Here is a 25,979-nt window from a genome sequence, read left to right as displayed (position 1 = left end):
TAATATATCAAGAAAGACCTGTTCTGAATAGAGCAACAGAAAATCGGGCACAATTGTATAGTTACGTACATCAGGCCATGCAATGTAATCTAAACACACAGCGGTGATGGTACGCAAAACAGTACAGTTACATACCCAGAAGTAAAGAGTATGGGAATGGAAAATACATAAGATTTAAAAGAAATTTTGAAAAAGGAGTAATTTCAATACATGTTCAAATTACAATTCACCATCACAATGCCGTACGCCAAATGCAAACAAACAGTTAGCCACAGCAGTGGCCGACATGTGCCAACTACAACATGCTTTATGCTGTACAGCAAAGGAAAACTACAAACTTGTTTCATAAGATTTGACAAACAAGGAACGTCAAGGATGCTCTCCATCAGCTTGAGTTAGATATAATGAATAATATGCAGGGACAACAAGTACAAGCAATTATTAAGCTGAAAATAATTAATATTGACACACAGTTAATTTTAGATACAGTTTCATATACAAACCTAATGTCAAAATCATTTTTCTGTGAATTAAAGAAGAGAGGCAATTTCCAACTTATCCTGTGCAGAATTGCAAGGTGTGAACTGCTACAGGCAGTAATACAAAATTGCTGACACATCAGGCACATATTCCATTACAAATTGAACATTTTACAGACAAGTGCAACTTTCTTATAATTCACAAGCTTCTCGTTGTCATATTGGCACGGACACATTTAGAACATACAGAACACAGATTGACATAGGTAATGGTAAATGCCACTTTTACATAAAGGATTAGATTTTTTCTGTTGATTTAGTCAAAAAACCTGATAAAAGTAATAAAAACACACCAGATTCAAATGTAACAGTACAATATTCGTTTCCAAATCTGAATTTTACAAATTTGATCCCAAACGAGAAGCAAACACTGATGTTAGTGACAAATTGGTAGAGCATACACTACGTGAATCACTGATGCTCAATGATATGCAGCGACAAGAACTTTCAAAGTTGTTCTTTAAGTATGCAGATGTTTTCAGTAAGAAGTCTGTAGTAATCAAACACTATGAATATAAATTTGAAGTTCAACCACATGAAACATTTTGTGTAATGTAATATCCTACTCCATGGGCAAAACGAGAGGCAGTAAGGGACGAGATCAATCATATGATCAAATGGGAAATTATATACTCTTCGTTTTCACCCTATTGGAGTACTATATTACCAGTAAGTAAACCAGATGGGTCTGTAAGTTTAGTTCTTGATGCTAGAGGTATCAATAAGATTTTTTTAACAGTGTGCATGAGACCAGACATCTTGGACCTACAGCTTTTAAAGTATTACAATACAAAATACTTCAGTATACTTGATCTCAAGGTGTCCTACTGGCAAACAAGCTCCCCAAAGAAAGTCGTACTATTTCTAAGTACTGTTAAATCCACTTAATTAAATTACAGTAACCTAATTTGAAATGAAGTATTCTGTAAACTGCTACTAGTTAGCATGACTATGGAGAGATCATGTTACTGTGCATGTGTGCTTGAATTAGTCGTCAAATGTATCAGCCCAGGGCAGCCGCTGGAGGCCCCCTATGGGAGGTTTGGGTACCATGCAGTCTCCAGTGCACCATCTGCTGGGGACTTGTGCATATAAATGGGCAGATCAACACTGAGTGATCCTCTCTGTTCTTCTAGTTGTACCACTCACATCATTTGTTCTGTGTCTTGTTACATGTGGATTGAGACTTATTTCTGTTATTGTTACAGGTTATGAATAAAACCATATTTGTGTTACTTGAATTGTTTTTGTGTACTACTTGGTTGTTACACATTTCTTTATAGAACAACACGAATATTGCAAAATATTTTAGATCATCCTAAAACATTCAGGAACATTGCAAAATGTTCATACATAAAATGGTAAAATTGTGAAATAGAGTGAGCAGTGGAATTTCCATTTGCTCATTGCCGCTGGAATATTCGTTCAAAAATGTATAATATTTGTTTGGCAATGGTCTGATCTCACTCCATGACAGTTCCCCATTAATTGAAAACAGTGATGAATTTATGTTCTTCACTGATCATGTAAGTAGCACAAAATGATGCTATTTCAAAGGAGGTATTGCTTGCTCTCATATTTTATAGAAAATGTTCTGACTTGGTATTTTCCCCAGACATCGTATAATTCTTGTAAAGACACCTTCAGTGGTATTAATTGAAATTTTCTGCTCAAGGAACACATTCCTGGTGTTTCACTAAAGTATTTCTTGGTGCCACAGACCTGAATCACTTGATCCGTTATGCAAGTGATTTGTTTGTGTCTGTAGTCTTAAGTGGTATCATAATGGAATGATCCATCTGCCAAATTATAATCTCAACATCTCCTTTTCATTTCTCATACATTAATATACTGCTCCTGTGCTTGTGAATGATGTGTTTCATGAACTTAACTCATTGTAACCATACTTATTCTGTTTCATAATGTTGTTTCTTCAGCAGTTTCTCCGTGTCAGATTGCTGAGTGTCTCACTTGATCCTCATTCCTAATTTATTTTGTTCATCTGTTTTCTCTCAGTCTGTTCATTCTCTTAGGTTTTGAAGCTAAACACACTTCACACTCTTGATTTGTTTCATTTCTTCACTGCTCTGTTTCTTTCTTGTCAGTTCACCACAGGCAGTATCTTCTCTGCTGTTACATAACAGCATCCTGATAAATGTTAATCTTGCACAACACACTAAAATGCCACTTACTACACAGTTCACTATCTTGAACAATCCACTTCCACTTAACATTATTTCATTTTCACTTTCCCTTGATTGACCATAATAGATTTCCAAAAATACAGTTACACAGTGAGAGGATACAAGATTTTCTGTGGTGTTATCAGTAATAATCCTGAGTAAAATTACTGGACTGATCAGAAAGTCCCTTGCCATCATAGAACATAGAATATAAGTGACCATGACAAACTTCATGTTTGTGAGAAGTGGGGCATCATCACTGTCTAGAGAAATAAAGTTACTTCTGCTTGAAATGATGGTTTCTTTGGGTTATAACCTGTTGTTCTGATTGTCTGTAATATTCCTATTGAGCTTTGTGCAGCACTGAGTATAGTTGAGCTGCATCTGGCATCACCACAAGTGCACTGCATCATACACTGCTCAAAGGAATGTAGACGACATGAACACCCAATTCAGTTTCAGTTTAGTTTATTCAGTTTATTCACCATTGACCACTTACAGCGGAATAGGTCTGAACATTAAATATACAATTAACAACAACTTTACAGTAGTCAACTGCATTATTTGTATGAGGTTTATTTTGATCACTAATATGTTATCCAGTACAAGTCAGTCATTGTGTGATGCAGAAGAGAAGGTGAAAATGTGCTTTTATCCTCGAGCCGACCTGAATACTCCACTGGTAAGGCTGCTAACTACCGTAATGAATACATAATGAGTGTCTGGTCAGAGTCCATAACTTTTACTGAATCCAGAAGAATTTGACAGATGTTAACTCATGCAGCAGTTGTCTCACCATTGCCTATATATACACTTCTCACACGCCTAAACCTCCTGATGTCAGACACACTGGTACTAATCATTGCGTGTTGATAGAGTATCAACCAAAACACTGATTTGGTTGTGATGTATGCTGTCATCCAATAGAAGATGCATGAACAGTAATTAATAGTAAAATCAAAAGTATAGAGTATAGGCAAGACATACCTGTGTAAGGGATAGGGAAAGGACATTTTCGAGTTTGTAGCACTGACCTTCATTAGTTCAAACTACTAAACCTATAGTGTATATATGTACGGATAATCACACCTATTTATAAAAATGAACTCTGTAGGTTTGCTACTTTCAACTAACGAAGGAAAAGCGGGCTACCAAAAAAAACACTGCTACATACTCTGAAAAATCCTTTTACATAGCAGAAATATGTTCTCCCATATAACAATTTCACATGTCATCTGTTAAAATAAATTGCCATTAGAGGGTTCTGAACTCATGATCTTTACTAGAATGATCTGACACTTTACCAACTCACCTTCCAGAGATATTCATGTTTAGAGCTTATAGATACTGTTTGCCTAGACTGTTTACACATCTTCTTCTGGATGGTAGCATACAGTACAAACTAAGTCGATGTTTTGGTTGACACTTTATCGACACACAATGTTTCGTACTGATCTCAGTGTCTGACATCTGGAGGTTTGGGTGTGACCTAGAGATCCCCTCCAACACAAAGCAGGGTGATGAAATGTTCAATATTGCTCTACAATGTACTGAAACATTGTGGAAGATTCTCAAACCTTCTGGAAGACTTTACAGTATTCCAAAACATTCTAAGCCATTATGGAACACTCTGGCCAGTCACAGAAACTTTGGCACTCGATTCCCAGCTGCTTTGCACCATTCTGTAATAATCGCATTGATATGAAGCTCTCATTTGGCATCTATATCTTTTAAACCTATTCATGCAGTTCCAAAACAAAACCACTTTCATGGATGTGGGAAGAAAGGGCTACCATACCATATAACCCTTACAGTGCTACACAAATAGGGTGCACAGCTATAGCGAAATATGGGGACATGCTGCTTCTACTTTTATTACATGTGTTGATTGATTAGCAGCTTTGTTGTGAAGTGGTATTTTGTATGTGTCCACTCTATACGTATATGCCACAATATATGTTATAGCTGGAAAAGACTTAGCCACACTCAAGTATCAAAGTGAAAATCACCTTGAAGCAGTCAGTACACAGTTAGTTATGAAGACAATGTTAGTATTCTCTTCTCTCGTGTAGAAAAGATGCCTTTCTCTGCTGTCCTCTCTAATCTAATAGTGTAATACTGTAATAGAGAATTCCCGACAAACAAGAAAACAATTCTTAGTTGGCAAAAGAAGGCAATCAGATACAATTCTAGACTGAAAATTGAAGAATTGTACACCATACTACAAAAAAAAAGAGTACAAATAGTAATGTCCCACTTTATTCTAAATTGTTCAGTACACTCATAGGAAGGGAACACCTCATGAACAATGACAGTTCATCAACATCAGAGGAATTAAAAGCAGCAGACAGACATCCCATCTGCCACACTTGGTTACATACACTTGGGTTTACAGTTACTAATAATTAACAGACTGCTAGCACATGTGTGAGGTCTGACACTGTACTCAAAACACGACAAATAACTGGCTTAGACAGCAGGCATTTGATTCAATGTGAGAATTCAATATTGGTCCACAAAATAATATTCAGTACTAATGTTGTGTTAGTTATGTTGTATGTTTGTTTATGTATGAGTTCACCAATAATACTGTAATCATTGGCAGATACTTTAATCTCCCAACAATTAATTGAGAAAATTACAGTTTAATTAGTGGTGTGCATGATAAGATGTCCTGTGAAATTTTACTAAATGCCTTCTCTGAAACCTGCTGAGAAAAGATGGTTTGGAACCCCACTCATTATGTCAATATATTGGATCTAATGGCAACAAGTAGATCTGACCCATTTGATGAGATTCACATCAGAAATTGTATCAGTGACCATTTTGCACTTGTGGCAACAATGATTACCGAAGAACAAAGAACAACTAAAACAAGCAGAAATATTTGTGTATGTCCTGTTAACTACATAAAAAATCATAAGAAAACAGAGATTAATGCATAAAATGTGTAAATCGAAGCGTAGGGCTATAGATAGTGAGATACAGCATGAAACGTATTTGGCTGTGTAGAGGGTAATGTAGCCTTTAGCTCCATAGCAGAATACTGACCTGTGATCTTTCACAGAACCCAAAGAAATTCTGGTCATATGTAAAGGCTGTTAGTGGCACCAAACTTATTGTCGAGTCGCTAGTGAATGTGACAGAAACTTAAACTGAGGGTAGAAAAGCAAATGCTGAAACACTTAACTCTTTTTGCAAATGTTCCTTTACAAAGGAAATCCCAGAAGAATTACCCCAGTATAATCCTAGTACAAATAAAAAGAGGAGTGAAATAAGTATTACTGTCATTGATGTTGAGAAAAAGCTGAAATCATTAAGAATGAACAAGGATCCTGGGCTCGATGGAATCCCTGTTGGATTCTATACAGAACTTTCAGATGATTTCCCCCCTCCACCACCACCACCACGCATTTCTTCTAATTATAATCTATTGTAGATCACTTGACAAGAAACATTGCCCAGTTTCTGGAAAAATGCACTGGTCACACCCATGTACAAGAAGGGAGGTAACATTGATTTGTGTAGAATCTTTGAATATATTTGAAGCTCAAACGTAATGAGATATCTTGAACAGGATGGTCCCATCAATGTAACCAGCAAGTATTCCTGAAATATTAATCATGTGAGACCCTACTCACACTTTCTCCAATGACATACTGAAAGTTTTCTATCAAGGCAATTAGGTAAATGCAGTATTTGTTGACATCTGAAAAGCATTTCACTTGATACCATATCTATACTTGCAAAAAGTATGATCATATGGGGTATCAAGTGAATTATGTGACTGGATTGAGGACTTTGTGGTAGGGAGGACGCAGCATGCTGATTTGGGTGGAGAGTCATCCTATGAGTATAATATCAATGATTCACTGCTGGAGTCAGCCTACTCATACAAATGCCTGGCTGTAACACTTTGTAGGGGTATGAAATGGAATGATCACATAGGTTCAGTCATGGATAAAGCAGTGGAGACTTCAGTTTATGATAGAATACAGGGCAAGTGCAACCAATCTACAAAGGAGATTTCTTACAAATCACTTGTGTGACTGGTTCTGGAATATTGCTTGAGTGTGTGGGACCCATACCAGATAGGACATTCTTCCCACACTTCACATGTTAATGGAACAGGAAGAAATGGTAATAACTGGTACATTGGACATATCCTCCACTATGGACCCAATTGTGCTTTGCAGAGATTAGATGTAGATGTAGGTGTAATGTACTGTTACAATATGAAATTATACTGTGATGATAAGGGCTTTGAATATTCATTTCCCTGGTGTGCAAGATATACAAGACAGACTTCAAGAAGACTACTATAATTTCAATTCTAAAGAACTCAGATACTGCCAAGTGTTAATATTACTGATCTAAGAGTTTAATAAGTAATTGTTGCAAAATATTGATGTGGGTTATTTACAGAAGAATAGAAAAACTGATGGAAGCCGACCTTCAGCAAGATCAGTGTGGGTTTTGGAGAAGTGTAGAAAGCATGTGACACCATACCAGCTCTACAAATTGTCGAAAAAGACAGGTTAGAGAAAGGAAAACATACATTTATAGCATTTGTGGAGTTTGGGAAAGCTTTTGACAATGTTGACTTGAATACACTCTTCGGTATTTTGAATGTAACAGTGATAACATACAGAAGGTGAAAAGTTATTTATAACTTGTACAGAAACCTGACTGTAGCTATGAGTCACAGGACATGAAAGAGCAGCAGTGGTTGAGAAGGGGGTGAGACAGCATTGTATCCCATCCTGTATGTTGTTCAGTTTGTATATTGAGCAAGGGGTATAGGGAAGCAAGAAGAAATTTGGAGATGGAATTGCAGTATTGAACTTTCCATGCAGATCTTATGAACTATGAGGGTTGATCCTGAAGTAACGTTCCCAAAGATCTCCAACTGCACTGGAAGGTGATAGGAAAAACTGTCAACACTGCTGTGTGCAGCTGTATTGGCTAAAGAGCCATCAGCAAAGGAAGTGCAATATTCATTCATAATTCGGTTTTGCACATGTAAGGGACTTCATGCATTGATATTCATTGTCAGCTGATGCACGTGTATGGTGACAAGTGTATGTCCATTCAGTGCACCTGTAAACATTTTACTGGGAGTTCTTACGGTACAGTTGAAAGCTCTTTGAGGGAAAAATTGGGGTATCACAATTGTTGCCTTCGATGGGTACTGTGTATTCTGATGGCAGAACTCAAGGATATATGACTTTGCTGTGCTGACCAGTTTCTTCTACAGTGTGAAGAAGATAAGGACCGATTGTTGGACTCCGTAGTCATGGAATACACCATGTGGGTGCTTAATTCACTCCCAAAGCGAAAGAAAAATCCAAACAGTGGCATCACTCAGGGTCAACAGATGCAAAGAAGTTTAAACAAACTCCTTCTGCCTGCAAATTCTTGATGACTGTCTTTTGGGATTGTAAGGGGATACTGGTATTAGCCTTCAAGGAATCTGGGACAACAGTCACTCATACAGTTATATTGAAACAGTAGGGAAACTCAGGCAAGCTATGCAGAACCACCAGACAGGGCAACTGGTAGTGGGTGTAATGCTGCTTCACGATAATGCCGGACCTCATGTCTCCCACCAAACCCAAGAACTTAAGACAAACTTTAGTTGGACTTACATGCCCCACCCATCTTACAGTGGAGACCATGTGCCTAGCGATTAACACTTATTCCCCAAGTTAAAGGATCATGAAGATGGCTACCACTTCTGGAGTGCCAATGAAGTGAAAGAAGAGGTGAAGTGCCTCAGTGGGTTGGTGGCGGAGTTCTACGGCATGGGGAATCAGAAACTGGAGCACCATCTAAAAAAATGCATGGAAAAAGTTACAATTAAGTGTAAAAATAGAGCTAAAAAGTTTCTTCTTTCTAACAGTGTAAATTTCTACGAAAAAAATCAATGTCGTCTGTTTGTAAAAATGAAGGGAACCTTACATTTCGATCAACACTCATTACTTCAAGGGAGTGATTGTTAAGAACATTGCCTCTCTGGCTATCTTGTATTAATGGACTACTTTCTTTGTTATTAAAGTCACCACACTGCTTAACTGATTTCTCCTTTAGCTATTGCTCAATAGATTTAATTTTATTATCTCAGGTGTTGATTTCAGTCAGTATACAGAGATTTTTGATCACTTTCTTGAGTACAGTACAGTGTTTCTCCCAATACAAAGTCAGTCCTATTTTATCATTTCAAACATTTTCCTTTCCCTTGCTCATATTTTGATTCCTTTTATAATCCAGGGCTTATTTGATCCATACTATGTCATTTCACTGGGAAAGCAGCTGTTAGAGCTTCATCGTATCCAGTATATAAATACATTCACCTTGTTGGATTTGATGTCTTTCACATTACATACATCTTTCTAATCAATCTTTTGTAAGACTGCATTGAAAGTTTCTGTTGTTTGGTCATTTATTCATATGTTTTGTATGATACAATTTAGTTTGACTAGTTGTGCATCATGGTCAGAGAGATAATTCACTATTGGATAACATTTATGTCACTGATTAAATGTTTACTTAACGAAAATGTTGTATATTGTTATATTTCTTTTCTGTGTAATTCTCTTGGAAAGTTAACATTCTAACTCACGTTCCGAATGGTAAGCAATATTCTCTAATCATTCCTTTTAAATGAATGACCAGAAAAGTAATATTACTGTAATATACAAAGAGTGTCATTACAACACTGCACTCGTTTGACCTATACTTGAGTATTGCGCATCGGTGTGGGACCCGTACCAGATCGGTCTGACGGAGGAGATAGAGAAGATCCAAAGAAGAGCGGCGCGTTTCGTCACAGGGTTATTTGGTAACCGTGATAGCGTTACGGAGATGTTTAATAAACTCAAGTGGCAGACTCTACAAGAGAGGCGCTCTGCATCGCGGTGTAGCTTGCTCGCCAAGTTTCGAGAGGGTGCGTTTCTGGATGAGGTATCGAATATATTGCTTCCCCCTACTTATAGCTCCCGAGGAGATCATGAATGTAAAATTAGAGAGATTAGAGCGCGCACGGAGGCTTCCAGACAGTCGTTCTTCCCACGAACCATACACGACTGGAACAGGAAAGGGAGGTAATGACAGTGGCACGTAAAGTGCCCTCCGCCACACACCGTTGGGTGGCTTGCGGAGTATCAATGTAGATGTAGATGTAGATGTAGCCTGAGTTATTTTAATTTTGAGGGCAGTCTCATTATGTTGTATTTATGCTGGAATAACACATGTCTGTTTTCATTTTGGAACATGTAGTAGGGCTAATGGAATTTTAAGAGTAAGGCTTCTTTTGCTTAGATGTCTTTGTTGTGAAGTCTCCCTATGCAGTTTCTTGAGCATTCCTGTGACACTCAAATGCTGCCCAAGCAAACACGAGACAAGCACAGCAACTCTTCTCTGAATTTTTCTGTCCCTACAGTTAATTAACTTAGGAAAAGTTCCCACAACAAGAAACAATATTCAAGTGATGGTTGAATGATGGATTTATACATGACATCTTCTCCTTCCCTCTCCCATTTTCACATACATTATCATTGAAATAACAATACCTGTAACATGGTCTCTGTTGTAAAATTTAGAGAGAATAACCTGTAGAAGGCTATAGAACTCAGCAAAATGTTGCTGGCTGACAGTTAAGAAGAATCTGGAGGCTGACAGTTAAGAAGAATCCAGATTTTACAGGATAAATGTATCTCAACTACTCCAGTTACCTCAGGAATACATGTAAATCAACTCAAGTTCCTGCTACTTTAATTCAAGATTGTACATAAATTTGTTCAGATGTAGAAACACGTATGTCCATTTCAATTTAGCTTTTCTTGGGTGAGAAACCTGTTGTCATTTAGGCTTAGCTGCTTCGATCCATGGCTCTGTATGGTTTAAAGCACTCCCTCAAATTATGGATGTTAAATTTGAAAAAGGCAATAGCTGAGTTAGGATCTGTGAGCAGGGGTTATGAGGACTGCTTGTATTCAAGTCTGAAAAGAGCAATAAAACGCACTTGTTTACATTGATGATCTGCTGATAGCTTCAACTTCCCTAATTGGAATGGATGCCTTACAGATGTTAGCAAGTGATAACTTCAGAATTAAGGATTAAGGTCTGATTAAGAACTTTTTGGAAATGAAAATTTTTCAAAATTTACTGAAGGGTACTGTTACTAATTGTGAAGGTTCCTGTCTTGAAAAAGTATTAAAAGTTTTTGATATATATTAATGTACTTCTGTTTCAATTATCATGTAATAAAGTGGTTTGAAAAGAGAATAATATGAAAGTTGTGGTGTCATCGCCAGACACCACACTTGCTAGGTGGTAACCTTTAAATCGGCCGTGGTCCATTAGTATACATCGGACCTGCGTTTCGCCATCATGTGATTGCAGACCGAGCGCCGCCACATAGCAGGTCTAGTCTAGAATGACATCCTAGCACTCATTCCAGTTGTACAGCCGACTTTTCTAGCATTGGTTCACCATCTACATACGCTCTCATTTGCAGAGATGACAGTTTATCATACCCTTCAGCTATGTCATATGCTACGATCTACCATATTCAGTTACTATGTCTTCTGAACAGATAATATTGTGACTTATGTACTGTCAAGAGCGACGTTCATGATTAATGGATTAAAATTAAGTATCAAACTAATTACGTCCACTTTCTGAATTCTCATTCCTTGTTATGTTCCAGACCTCATGTCAGTATAGTTCTTCCCTCCTCACGCCAGCCTGCGTGAGCTAAAACGCGTGCATTTCGGCCTCTAGTTGTAACACGGTGTTGGCTCTTCTGCTAACCCAAAATTGGTGACGAGGAGTAAAAATGGTGTTTTACCTATACTGACATATGTCGTTGAGACTGCCCTGATTTAATGTAATGGCTTCACCACAATCTCCAGATGTACTGTCCGAATTTTATCGCTTACAGAATCAGCAGACGCAGGCATTACTGGATGCCCTTGGACAACTCATCCAGGGTCAACGTGCAATGCAAAACGATGCGGCAGCCGCCGCTCCACCGCTAATGCAGCCACAACACACAGTTGCACCAACCTTCAGACCTTTTGATGCTGCACTGGAAAGCTGGACAGAGTGGTCACGCCAATTTGGATTCCATCTCGCCACCTACAGAATTCAAAGTAACGAGCGGCAGCTTTTTCTTTAGTCGTCCGTCGGTGTGCAAACCTACTGTGTGATAGTCAATTTATTTCCCCGACGTGACATAGCAACTCTGTCCTACGAAGAAATTTTGTCTGCATTAGATGCATATTTCAAACAATCAGTCAATGTAGTTGCGAAACGGTATACCTTCTTTCATACAAAACGTACGGGAGGTCATACTAAGCGAGAGTGGGTTGCAACCTCGCAAGGCCTTACTAGGGATTGTGCTTTTGAGTGTCAATGTGGACTCCCATATTCAGATACTATGGTACGTGATGCAGTTGCACAGAACGTTTCTGATGTTCATTTAAGGGAACAGATTTTGAAACTAGTCAATCCTTGTCTTCAACAAGTGATGGACATATTGGATAGGCAGGACACACTTGACTTTGCTTAAGAATCATTCGAAATTTCGCCAGCCATGTGTCAGGTTAATCGGCCTGCCGGGCGAGCTGCACAGAGCAGTAAACAGCCCTCGCACCCGGCCGCACTGCTGCCGCCAGGCTCTCAGCCACGTGTGCCGCGCCGGCAAGCAAATACAGTGCTCAAATCATGCCTGTGGTGTGCTACTAAACATTCACGTGAGAATTGCCTGTCATGCCAAGCTATTTGCTTTTACTATAATAAAAAAGGACATGTTCAGACTGTTTGCCAGAAAAAGCTCAGATCGGAAACTCAAAACCATTCCAGGCCCTTTGCTTCGCGCCGGAGCCGGAACCGAACCAGGGATACTCAGGCTCACGAAACTTCGCCCATGGAAATTCATGTCATTCATTCCACTCTGCCCAGTGCCACTCTCTCTAACAGTGACTGTGTTCATACTACAAATAGTGTGCATTGACATCGCCGGAACTCCCGTCAAGTCGCAAGTGATTTTGTACCAGTGTCCGTTCACGTTGCGTGAGACAGTCGCTCTTTTCGTCAGCTGGAAAATAAACTTTTTTTCAACTTGGACATTAACGGCAAAGTGATACCATTCCAGCTCAATACCGGAGCTGCAGTTTCACTGATCAATCACGACACTTTCAAACAGCTGGGCACACCTCCGTTGTGTGCCGCAACTTTTGTAATAACTAGCTATTCAGATCCCTGTGTTAGGACAGTGCAGCCTTCTTGCAACATACAAAGGACAAACACATTTTTTGTCATTTTACGTCCTTTGTTCTTCTTCTGCAGTGAACTTGTTTGGTTTCGATTTATTTCAGTTGTTTGTCTATAATAAATAAGATCCTATCAGTGAACCAGACTATGGCTTCAGACAGTGTTTCTCGTCTATGTGAAGAATTTGCAAACATTTTTGCACTGGACCTCGGTTGCACTAAGAACTATAAAGCATATCTGGAACTGAAAGTAAATGCGCAACTGAAATATTTCAGAGCGCGCAAACATTATGCCTACATGATTTGGAATCACAAGGTGTAATTGAACGTGTGCAGGCTTCTCTCTGGCTATCACCCTTAGTATTTTTGCCAAAAACTTCCGAAAATTGAGACTTTGTGTGGACTACAAGGCAACAGTGAATCCACAACTAGTGATTGTAAATTTTCCTTTACCCCGCCTGGAAGATCTTTTTGACAAACTGTGCCCAGGCACATATTTTTCGTAGTTGGACCTAGCAGATGTGTACTTGCAAATGCCAGTGGATAAAGAATCTAAGCGCGTTTTGGTGGTTAACATGCATCTTGGTTTGTATCAATTCAAATGACTGCCATTCGGGTGTGCATCCGCCCCTGTATTGTTTCAGCAATATCTACAAACTGTTTGTGTGTCGGTCCCTACTGCAGCAAACTGTCTGGACGATATTGTGATCTCCGGAAAGACGGAAGAAGATCATTTAGCCAATCTCAGAACATTATTTCAGGTCTTGCGACATAATGGTCTTCGCTTACGGAAGGACAAATGTGTGTTTCTTGCTCGTGACTTGCCTTACCTGGCCCATGTACTCAATGCGCAAGGCATACATCCCAGTCCCACACACATCCGTGCCATACAAGACTTGCCTTCGCCGCAGAATTTGAAGCAGCCACAGTGTGTGCTGGGAAAAATCAACTATTATCACAGATATGTGCTGCATGTCTCTTCCATTTCAGCTCTGCTTCATCGCTTATGCCGTAAAGGTGTTCCGTTCGTCTGGACGACGGAATGCGAATGTGCCTTTCGCCGGTTGAAATCGGCATTGCTTTCCAATACTTGCCTTACGCCATTCGATCCCCAGAAGCCCCTTTTGTTGATGGTGGATGCATCAGATTCCGGGATGGGTGCTGTGCTCGTGCACAAAGATGGTTCAAATGGCTCTGAGCACTATGGGACTTAACATGTGAGGTCATCAGTCCCCTAGAGCTTAGAACTACTTAAACCTAACTAACCTAAGGACATCACACACATCCATGCCTGCGACCGTAGCGGTTGTGCAGTTCCAGACTGAAGCGCCTAGAACCGCTCGGTCCCACCGGCCGGCGCACAAAGATGGCTCGCACAATCGCCCTATTGCCTTTGCGTCCAAATTCCTCTCGTTTGCGCAAAGTAATTATTCACAGATCGAGAAAGAAGCATTGGCTCTCGTATTTGGTGTTACAAAGTTTCATGACTTCTTGTATGGTCGTCACTTTACCATAATCACAGACCACAAACCTTTGACATCACTTTTTCATCCAAACAAGCTTGTACCTTTATGTACAGCACAGAAATTCATTCGCTGGTCTATTTTACTCTTGCAGTACCACTACGATATCTTGTATCGGTCCACTGTTAAGCATGGAAACGCCGATGCATTGTCCCGTTTCCCTGTTGATGAGAATAGGGCATTCGATTCTTCCGAACTTGTTTGCATGTTCATTGATTCGGAAACCAATGACGTGGTTGAATCATTTCCAATTGATTTTCGTCGTGTAGCTACATCCACAACTGCCGACCCTGTCCTTGCTACCGTTCTGCATTTTGTTGCTACAGAATGGCCCTTGTCAAAGTTATGGACCAGGGACCTGTTGGTTGGCCGACATTTTGCTCACAAGGAGAGACTTTTTGTTCAACGTGGTGTTTTGCTGTTGTGTTCTGATAATGATCAGTCCAGGGTCACGGTCCCACGTTCGTTACAGTCCTCTGTCTTAAAGCTTCTCCACCGAGGACATTGGGGTATAGTGAGAACGAAACAACTTACTCGTTAGCACTGTACTTGATTCGGAATGGATCCTGTGATTATGAATATGTGCCCTTCTTGCATAGTGTGTGCCGAACAACAATCAGCACCACCACAGAAATTTTTTGCGTGGCCAAAAGCCACTTTCCCTTGGCAACGCTTACACATCGTTTTTGCTAGTCCATTTTGGAATGCTCGATGGTTGGCTGTGATAGATTCATTCAGGAATTTTCCTTTTGTTGCCTGGATGTCTTCCAAGACATCATCTGCCACCATACAGGTGTTATCTGCTATCTTTTGCATTGAAGGACTTCCACAGACAATTGTTTCCGACAATGGCCCACAATTCATGTCTGCAGAATTTCAGTCATTCTGCAAGGCCAATGGTATTCAACATCTGATGTCCGCGCCGTTTTCGCCACAGTCAAATGGTGCTGCTGTTTGATTCGTCAAGACTTTCAATTCACAGATGATTCAGTTTAAAGAGTCACATTCTCGGGAGGATGCGTTATTGCTCTTTTTGTCCTCGTATTGCTCTCAGCCCCGAGATGGTCGCTCGCTGGCTAAGTTGCTGCACGGTTGCCATCATCAAACCTTGATGTCTTTGCTACATCCACCGCATCCGGTTCCTTTGAGGGGCAGACACCTGCTTTTGCCAAAGGTGACATTGTCTACTACCGTCACTATCATGGTTCACGGCATTGGCTCGAAGGGCGCATTCTCTGCTGCCTCGGACGCACTATGTACCTGGTTTTGGGGGCCTCTGGTGAGGTGCGCCAGCATCTCAATCAGCTGCGCCTCTGCCGTCGCACGGGATCTGTCGCTTGCCGTCTGCTTTCAGCGATGGTGCTGTACGGTCAGCGCCCTGGGGACGCATCTACTGGCTCGCCTCAGCCCCATGTGTTACCGACCCTGCCTTCCATTTTGACCCATGGCGATGCGCCACCACTGCCGCCTGTTCTCCTGCCAGGGATGCCCACAGTGGATGCGTCGCTGCATCCGCCAGGCGCCCCCCTGGGTCACACGCCGCTGATCGCTCCCCGTGACCAGTTGTCCTCCAACATGGAACCCTTGCCCGCTCCGGACCATATGTCGTCTTCGCCTGTCGGGTGCCCCGGGCCGATGGAGGTTGACCCTTCCGTCCCTCCTGTCTCTCTACGGGCACATACACTGCATGTTGGCGTGCACCCTGGAGTAGGTTTTCAGGCGTTCCCTAGCTCCCCACAGTCCAAATGACAGGGTGTGGGAGGCACTGCCTCTCCTGTTGTTAGGCTCCCCACCTCGTCGCATACGTCAACATGGGGTCTTCCTCACGGCGGGCCGAGGCCTTATACCACAATCATCCGCTGATTTGCAGGGGAGGAATGTGGGGTTACCACCAGACACCACACTTGCTAGGTGGTAGCCTTTAAATCGGCCGCAGTCCATTAGTATATGTCAGACCAATCGCTGCCATATGGCAGGTCTAGTCTGGAGAGACTCCCTACCACTCGCCCCAGTTGTCCAGCCGAATTTGCTAGCGATGGTTCACCGTCTACATACGCTCTCATTTGCAGAGATGACAGTTTAGCATAGCCTTCAGCTACGTCATTTGCTACGACCTTACAAGGCGCCATATTCAGTTACTATAATTTCTTCAAGAATGTATTCTGAACAGATAATATTGTGACTTATGTACCGTCAAGAGCGACTTTCATCATTAATGGATTAAAATTAAGTATCAAACTAATTACGTCCGCTTTCTGAATTCTCATTCCTTGTCATGTTCCAGACCTCACGTCAGTGTAGTTCTTCCCTCCTCAGACCAGCCAGTGTGAGCTAAAACACATGCATTTCGGCCTCCATTCGTAACACGGTGTTGGCTCGTCTGCTAACCAAAAAAAAAGAAAAAAGAAGACATTGAGAACTGATGTAAAAAGTTAATGGGATCATTGATGTATGTCACATTAGGTTCCATACTAGATATTCATGTAGCTATAAGTATTGTGACCAGGTACTAAACATAAGCTAGTCTGTGTTTATGGAATGTTTTAAAATTTGTGCTGCATTAAATTACGTGAACCATAAAATGAGCTTGTTGTGTGCTGAGGATAAAAACTGTACTGATACCATAATTGGTTATGTTCACTCTGACTGGGCTGGTCACAGAGGACATACAAGTCCACAAGTGGTTGTCTTTTCAAAGTTTTGGGTTGCAGAGTTTCTTGGGCATCTACGAAACAGCCTACAGTGCCTCTGTTGTCAACGGAATCAGAATTTTTAGGCTTGTTGTTGTTGTAGTCTTCAGTCCTGAGACGGGTTTGATGCAGCTCTCCATGCTACTCTATCATGTGCAAGCTTCTTCATCTCCCAGTACCTACTGCAACCTACATCCTTCTGAATCTGCTTAGTGTATTCATCTCTTGGTCTCCCTCTACGATTTTTACCCTCCACGCTGCCCTCCAATGCTAAATTTGTGATCCCTTGATGCCTCAAAACATGTCCCACCAACCGATCCCTTCTTCTAGTCAAGTTGTGCCACAAACTTCTCTTCTCCCCAATCCTATTCAATACCTCCTCATTCGTTATGTGATCTACCCATCTTATCTTCAGCATTCTTCTGTAGCACCACATTTCGAAAGCTTCTATTCTCTTCTTGTCCAAACTAGTTATCGTCCATGTTTCACTTCCATACATGGCTACACTCCATACAAATACTTTCGGAAACGACTTCCTCACACTTAAATCTATACTCAATGTTAAAAAATTTCTCTTCTTCAGAAACGCTTTCCTTGCCATTGCCAGTCTACATTTTATATCCTCTCTACTTCGACAATCATCAGTTATTTTACTCCCTAAATAGCAAAATTCCCTTACTACTTCAAGTGTCTCATTTCCTAATCTAATTCCCTCAGCATCTCCCGATTTAGTTTGACTACATTCCATTATCCTCGTTTTCCTTCTGTTGATGTTCATCTTATATCCTCCTGTCAAGACACTGTCCATTCCGTTCAACTGCTCTTCCAAGTCCTTTGCTGTCTCTGACAGAATTACAATGTCATCGGCGAACCTCAAAGTTTTTACTTCTTCTCCATGAATTTTAATACCTACTCTGAATTTTTCTTTTGTTTCCTTTACTGCTTGCTCAATATACAGATTGAATAACATCGGGGAGAGGCTACAACCCTGTCTCACTCCTTTCCCAACCACTGCTTCCCTTTCATGCCCCTCGACTCTTATAACTGCCATCTGGTTTCTGTACAAATTGTAAATAGCCTTTCGCTCCCTGTATTTTACCCCTGCCACCTTCAGAATTTGAAAGAGAGTTTTCCAGTTAACATTGTCAAAAGCTTTCTCTAAGTCTACAAATGCTAGAAACGTAGGTTTGCCTTTTCTTAATCTTTCTTCTAAGATAAGTCATAAGGTTAGTATTGCCTCACGTGTTCCAACATTTCTACGGAATCCAAACTGATCTTCCCCTAGGTCCGCCACTACCAGTTTTTCCATTCGTCTGTAAAGAATTCGCGTTAGTATTTTGCAGCTGTGACTTATTAAACTGATAGTTCGGTAATATTCACATCTGTCAACACCTGCTTTCTTCGGGATTGGAATTATTATATTCTTCTTGACGTCTGAGGGTATTTCGCCTGTCTCATACATCTTGCTCGCCAGATGGTAGAGTTTTGTGATGACTAGCTCTCCCAAGGCCATCAGTAGTTCTAATGGAATGTTGACTACTCCCAGGGCCTTGTTTCGACTCAGGTCTTTCAGTGGTCTGTCAAACTCTTCACGCAGTATCTTATCTCCCATTTCGTCTTCATCTACATCCTCTTCCATTTCCATAATATTGTCCTCAAGTACATCGCCCTTGTATAAACCTTCTATATACTCCTTCCACCTTTCGGCCTTCCCTTCTTTGCTTAGAACTGGGTTTCCATCTGAGCTCTTGATATTCATACAAGTGGTTCTCTCCAAAGGTCTCTTTAATTTTCCTGTAGGCAGTATCTATCTTACCCCTAGTGAGACAGACCTCTACATCCTTACATTTGTCCTCTAGCCATCCCTGCTTAGCCATTTTGCACTTCCTGTCGACCTCATTTTTGAGATGTTTGTATTCCTTTTTGCCTGCTTCATTTACTGTCTTTTTATATATTCTCTTTTCATCAATTAAATTCAATATTTCTTCTGTTACCCAAGGATTTCTACTAGCCCTCGTCTTTTTACATATTTGATCATCTGCTGCCTTCACTACTTCATCCCTCATAGCTACCCATTCTTCTTCTACTGTATTTCTTTCCCTCATTCCTGTCAATTGTTCCCTTATGCTCTCCCTGAAACTCTCTACAACCTCTGGTCCTTTCAGTTTATCCAGGTCCCATCTCCTTAAATTCCCACCTTCTTGCAGTTTCTTCACTTTCAATCTGCAGTTCACAACCAATAAATTGTGGTCAGAATCCACATCTGCCCCTGGAAATGTCTTACAATTTAAAACCTGGTTCCTAAATCCATCTCTTACCATTATATAATCTATCTGATACCTTTTAGTATCTCCAGGGTTCTTCCAGGTATACAACCTTCTTTTATGATTCTTGAACCAAGTGTTAGCTATGATTAAGTTACGCTCTGTGCAAAATTCTACAAGGCGGCTTCCTCTTTCATTTCTTCCCCCCAATCCACATTCACCTACTATGTTTCCTTCTATCCCTTTTCCTACTGACGAATTCCAGTCACCCATGACTATTACATTTTCGTCTCCCTTCACTACCTGAATAATTTCTTTTATCTCGTCATACACTTCATCAATTTCTTCATCATCTGCAGAGCTAGTTGGCATATAAACTTGTACTACTGTAGTAGGCATGGGCTTTGTGTCTATCTTGGCCACAATAATGCGTTCACTATGCTGTTTGTAGTAGCTAACCCGCACTCCTATTTTTTTATTTATTATTAAACCTACTCCTGCATTACCCCTATTTGATTTTGTATTTATAACCCTGTAATCACCTGACCAAAAGTCTTGTTCCTCCTGCCACCGAAATTCACTAATTCCCACTATATCTAACTTTAACCTATCCATTTCCCTTTTTAAATTTTCTAATCTACCTGCCCGATTAAGGGATCTGACATTCCACGCTCCGATCCGTAGAATGCCAGTTTTCTTTCTCCTGATAATGACATCCTCTTGAGTAGTCCCCGCCCAGAGATCCGAATGGGGGACTATTTTACATCCGGAATATTTTACCCAAGAGGACGCCATCATCATTTAATCATACAGTAAAGCTGCATGTCCTCGGGAAAAATTACGGCTGTAGTTTCCCCTTGCATTCAGCCGTTCGCAGTACCAGCACAGCAAGGCCGTTTCGGTTAATGTTACAAGGCCAGATCGGTCAATCATCCAGACTGTTGCCCCTGCAACTACTGAAAAGGCTGCTGCCCCTCTTCAGGAACCACATATTTTTCTGGCCTCTCAACAGATACCCCTCCGTTGTTGTTGCACCTACGGTACGGCCATCTGTATCGCTGAGGCACGCAAGCCTCCCCACCAACGGCAAGGTCCATGGTTCATGGGGGGGTTTTAGCCTTAAGTATGACGAATAGTGAAGGCTGTCAGCACAGTACTATGTAACATAGTGTTTCTGGCAGTCAAAGAGCTGTTGTACTGCATGAAGGTAATGTGCCCGTAACAATCTTTTGCAAGACCCCACAGCTCCATCAAACTTAAGCATATATATGTCAAAATTTTGCTTGTGGGGGGGAAAGCTTTTGTGAAGAAGTTGTGTTAATGTATGTTAGCACAAATGAGCAACAAGCTGATGTTATGACACAGCCAGTAGATCATAAAAGTTTTTAGAACTTTACAGCCTTGCTAGGACTTACTCAAATCTTAAAATTTTTGTAACGCTAATAATTAATATTAAGGGAGGACATTAGCCTTACAATGTGAATATTCTTTTAAAAAACAGACACACTCATTAGTGAGCTTGATTTACTGCAGCTGATTACAAAAGACTTTGTGACAGTACACTAAATGTATTGGATACCCAGCATATTCATATCTGAAACAGTTCAGTCAATTTGTCCTATGTATATTATCTTCGAAGGCGTAAGATCAGAGCAGATTTCTCCATTTTTGTTCCAACGAATCAAATTACATTTCTTGTTTGTTTTTTTTTCAGATTCATTCCGTTTTAACTCTTCTCTGGCACGCATGTAAAAAAACACCACTCTGTGTACAATTATTTAAAAGTGTGGTAAGAAATGTAAAACTATAAGCATGTTATTTATTGAGTGGGAAACACGTGCTGATAAAATTTATAAATTATATACATCTGAAACAAAAAACCAACATTACACTATAATACTGTATCACATTTCTTTTAGTAGTGTTTGAGGAGCTGGCATATGCGTTTTCTAGTGGCGATCGAGGGAAACACTGTACGTAAACATATTGTAAGATACTGGCATGTTAACTTATTTCATTATTTGCTTTTTAATTTACGTCGATTTCATGGAAAGATCTCAAATGTCTGTACAAATCCTTCCTGATTGTAAAATTGAAACCATATATTCCGCAGAGTGCCTTCCACAAATCCCTATTTCCACTATAATCTGAAATAAAACGCAGATCATCAAAATTTTAAGAGGTCTTGTATATGTGTCAGTTAATTCTTATTAGAAAAACTACACAGTTAACTGTATCGTACTTCATACCCGAGAACTTATACGTTGCGATGTATCATAGCAATCTTATTTCTTAGCAACATTTTCGCGAATTCGGTGGTCTAGACAAAGATCTCTCTCCACAGCGCGAGGGTCGTCACGTGGCCGATTTCAGATAAACTTCCTTCTCACGCTATCGTATGACACCCACGCCGGATTGTATTTAAGAAATTTGTCAGTGGCCTCTATGGTGCTTATCTGTCGATTACACCCGTGTTGGTCGTTCTTGATCTTTCGAGAAAAGAAAATGCACAATTTTCTTTTGTCATATGTATCAGCACTCACGCCTTTGTTTACAAATAGCTCATTGGGCAAACCATCGTCATCTCAGTAAATTAATTATTCTCGTCAACGAAACATCTTATAAGAAATCGTTTGCGGGTATACGAAAAATTAACACAAATGCCACATATTTTCCTGCATTCAAGGGTCGCTGACAACATGGGCCTCATCACACTACGTCGTGGCTGCGGTACATAAAATTTAATCGGGCCATAACATTATCTCTCGTACACTGCTCGTTATTTAAATGGTTTTACTATTGCTATTGTTTCCGTTACATACAATTTTTTTGAGGAAATGTTGATAATTGTACCATTTTTCGGAAACTGGTAGAACAATCGACAAAATACTTCACTATTATTCCGTTACCGCTACGGATATTTTTTGGGTTTAAGTCTTTAAAGCAGAATTTCATGTTCTGTGAATTTCCTGTCATCAGTTATTTTTTGCTCTGTTGTCGAATTTGTTTATGATGCTCATTACCTATTGTTGGTGCAAAATAATCCAGCATGTAATCGATTACACCACGAAATATGGCGTAAGAAAGTCGTATATGTTGGCACAGCTAAAGCAATGATGAGTCACTCAGGCGAGACAACGAGCGCAGTTCTATTCTTGCTGTATCAGGTGTAGTTGCTGTTTGAGTGTTTGATAATCGAACATCTGTAATGGCTGACGGTAAGCGTTTGCAAATAGTATTTTACAAATAGTTAAGACGGCAGAGTCTGTTGAGTGATGAAGAATGCATTGCTAGTCGATTTAAGTAGCATGTATCTGGTATTTTATGTTGTGACGTATTTCCCTGCACAGACGCCTGCATTTTGTGCACAGTACGTTAGCTTAAAGCGGCATAGGTAAACACGTGGTTATTTCCGATTTAGGATCGTGGTAGATTGCTAGCATTACTACTTACTTATGTTCAGGACCGCAAGAGTTTAAGCACGATGCGGAACAGAAGTGTTACCCAGTGAAATAAACATCGAGAAAATGGTTTCCGTTTCGTATGCAGTTTAATATGAATAGCGGGAGCCATTTTACGTGTACTGCCTTTCCACGTGTTCGCTATGTTGAATCTGTAATATGGTTTTAATTCAAAATCGGGCCACCGGAAACAGGTTTAAGGCTACACTATCCTACCTAAATTTCATGCTTAAGTTTAGAACGTCTACTTCTGCTGTGGATATGCTACACGTGTTACATATTTACTTGGCTATGCCACTCTATCCTTTGTTCATGCCACATAGAATTTCGTTACCAAATAATTTTAAATACGGAAGCGTCCGATCCCGCCCGTCTGCTTTGACCAAATACATATGATGCGCAATAAAATAAACTCAACTATTTCTTTGAAAGCATTTCGGAACAAATCAGAAAAAAGTGCTCTATGTAGTGTTACTAGATTTAATGTGAAAATATATGGCCATCGCAGTAAATTAATTGCCACATACTTAAGAACACGTCATAACTGATAGTTTTTAATCTCTTGGAATTTTGCAAAATGATGTAAGAATTATTATTTAAAATACATTGTTTGAAGTCTCACCGAAAATTAATGTTCTTCTTTTCTTTCTCTTCAGAGAATGACTGCCCGTGCTGTAATCTACCTGAATGGCTGGAGATCTTTGTTCGGTACAGTATGCTTACCATAGATTTGGCTTTAAATGTGTAGCAAATGAACAGGTACCTGTTCTTGAGTCCAACCAACAGTACTGGACCTCTGATTTGATGTGTGATATAACATGGCATGTGACGTCTACATGCAGAAGCAGGACAGTCCATTTAACTGTCTTTGCTTATCTAGCAAATGACGTGGTTCAATGGTATAGTCTTCGAAGTGCCTTTTGTAGGCTTCTGCAAGTATCTGTAGTGCCAGATGTATTTTGTTTGTGTTTACAATATCGTTTAAATCCTGTGAGAAAGCGGGGGGGGGGGGGGGGGGGTTAAAATTTATTTGAGATGTTTGCTACATTTGTCATCATTACGCTGTTCTTCTACCACCAGTGAAAGCATGCTTTATCTTTTTTGTTTTTGAGGATGTTGTGACGCAGTGTACTGAAACCATAGTTCTACATTAGGTTGGATGAATTATCAGTTAACCTATTTTGTTCCTTTTCCTCTTTTAGTGGAGACAATAATGTCACCTAGTCTGAGGTCTTGGCTATGTCAGGAGGTTGCTCGAGTTGATATTCCAGATCCAAACAATGGAATTAATGATATTACCTGTAATGATATTTATTTGTAGTGTCATTTGTGTAAGCGACAGGCTTGTATGTGGAATGAGTCACAGCTTCCTGTAAGTACTGGTGCATATATAACTGTAATATTAAGATGCTATGAGTCTGATGAGTAGTGTATAGAAACAGTAGGATATTCAGCAGTATTTTTTGTTTTCCACAGACAGTTGATAGGAATATTTCATAGTGTGTAGAATTTGAACATCACAATTTTTTATTGTGCTGGGGAAAGTATAGATCTTTTCATACTGTAAAGTGGTATTGGGCAGTACTTCTTTAAATCAGCCTTTAGCAAGGATGTTTATTTTTTATGTCCTTGGTACAATGTGGCATGTGAGATGTTACCATCTTGCACCAGAATATTGTGCTGTAACATATTCGATGAAACAGGCTGACATCAAGATGCTGCAGCTACCAAAATGGGGGATCGCTGTGTTAAGACAATTTGTGTCTGGAGAACATTTAGATACTGGATGTTAATAGTGGAATATTATTTTAGTGTAACATACATAGGAACTGTTGCCTCTTAAGTTAGTTTAGGAGGTAATAGAATTTTTTCATTTCAGATTTTTACACTCTGTGTCAAAATCTAAACTATTCTGCCACCAAGCCAACCCAAATCTGTGTCTGTCAGCTCAAATGGAGCCACTTGTGGTATGTACGGAGAATGAAGGTACAGTGTCCCATTTTTGCTTTGGGAGTGTGTTTGTGCTATAAAATGGTGAATTTATATTTGTCTGCTTCCATTCTCCATCTGTTAGTTACTGTTTTCCATGTTTTGTGTTTTGTCTTTCTGTAGTATATTAATGCAGTATTGGTTGTGCTGTTGAACCTCAGTGCAGTTAATCTAAGTGTGACTAATGTTAAGGCAGAATATTAGTGTTTTTGCTGATACTGAGCTTTGCTTATTGTCAATGTTCCATATTTGATATAGAGATCAATGTACATTGTGGACCTGGTGCAATAATTCACAACCTGTGTTGACTTTGTGGATAAAATGCAAAACCAAAACATTGATATTGTGGGTAGTGCGTTCATAGATTCTGCCCAGGATGGAAAACTGCATCCCTGCTTGTCAGTTGATCCCAGTATTTTACCATGAGTTGTTCGTGTTGTGAATGAAGCAGGAGCTTTGAAAAGTTTTCTCCAATCCATGTGACGCATAAAAATTTTGCTATATCCGAGGGCTTAATTATGCTGGGTATGCCAGGTTTAAGCATTTACCTTGAGCTTAAATCGTACTTTTTGTGCCCAGGTTTGCTTGAAAATAAATTTTGGGGGAAGGATTGTTCCTTGACAGAAGACAATATTTTTCTTTTTCATCCGAACGTCGTCTAGTGAAATTTAACCATCAGGAATTTCATTTTCCATAATACCACATTTTGTTCATGTATACGCCTGAAGTGAAGTGCAGTTGGTCTGTAGTTTTTGGCATCCACATTTCCACGACTCGACGAACTACTAACACACATTCTGTATGTGAAATGATCAGATTGTCTGCTTTCTCGTTTAATGATCATGTACGAATAAAACACGGTGGAGCTGTTGAATATTTCATAAACAGTGACGCTATGTATGTTTGGCTATAATTTATTATGCATGAGAGGGTGGTAACGGCATAAATGGCAATGATACAAGGGCATAAGCTGCACTTGCAACAAGGCAGTTACGTGGATGACAGTAAATGCAGTTACAAGTGTAAAGGGAATCCACTGATAGGGAAATGTCC

The 25,979-nt window shown here is 40.0% G+C and overlaps 1 long non-coding RNA gene across 1 annotated transcript in view; it reads right to left on the bottom strand.

Annotated features, from left to right (window-relative positions):
• The window catches only part of LOC126425321 (uncharacterized), a 30,770-nt gene extending 8,178 nt beyond the window's left edge, over positions 1-22,592 (bottom strand). The window contains exon 1 of the long non-coding RNA XR_007576281.1: positions 22,500-22,592. This is a non-coding gene — a long non-coding RNA (uncharacterized LOC126425321). The remainder of the gene's footprint in view (positions 1-22,499) is intronic.
• Between the last annotated feature and the right edge of the window lie 3,387 nt (positions 22,593-25,979).

The sequence above is a fragment of the Schistocerca serialis genome, chromosome 10 (genome assembly GCF_023864345.2).
Source record: "Schistocerca serialis cubense isolate TAMUIC-IGC-003099 chromosome 10, iqSchSeri2.2, whole genome shotgun sequence".
Lineage (NCBI taxonomy): Eukaryota > Metazoa > Arthropoda > Insecta > Orthoptera > Acrididae > Schistocerca > Schistocerca serialis.
Note: the sequence above shows the minus strand (reverse complement) of the source record. Positions and strands in the feature narration are given on the sequence as shown.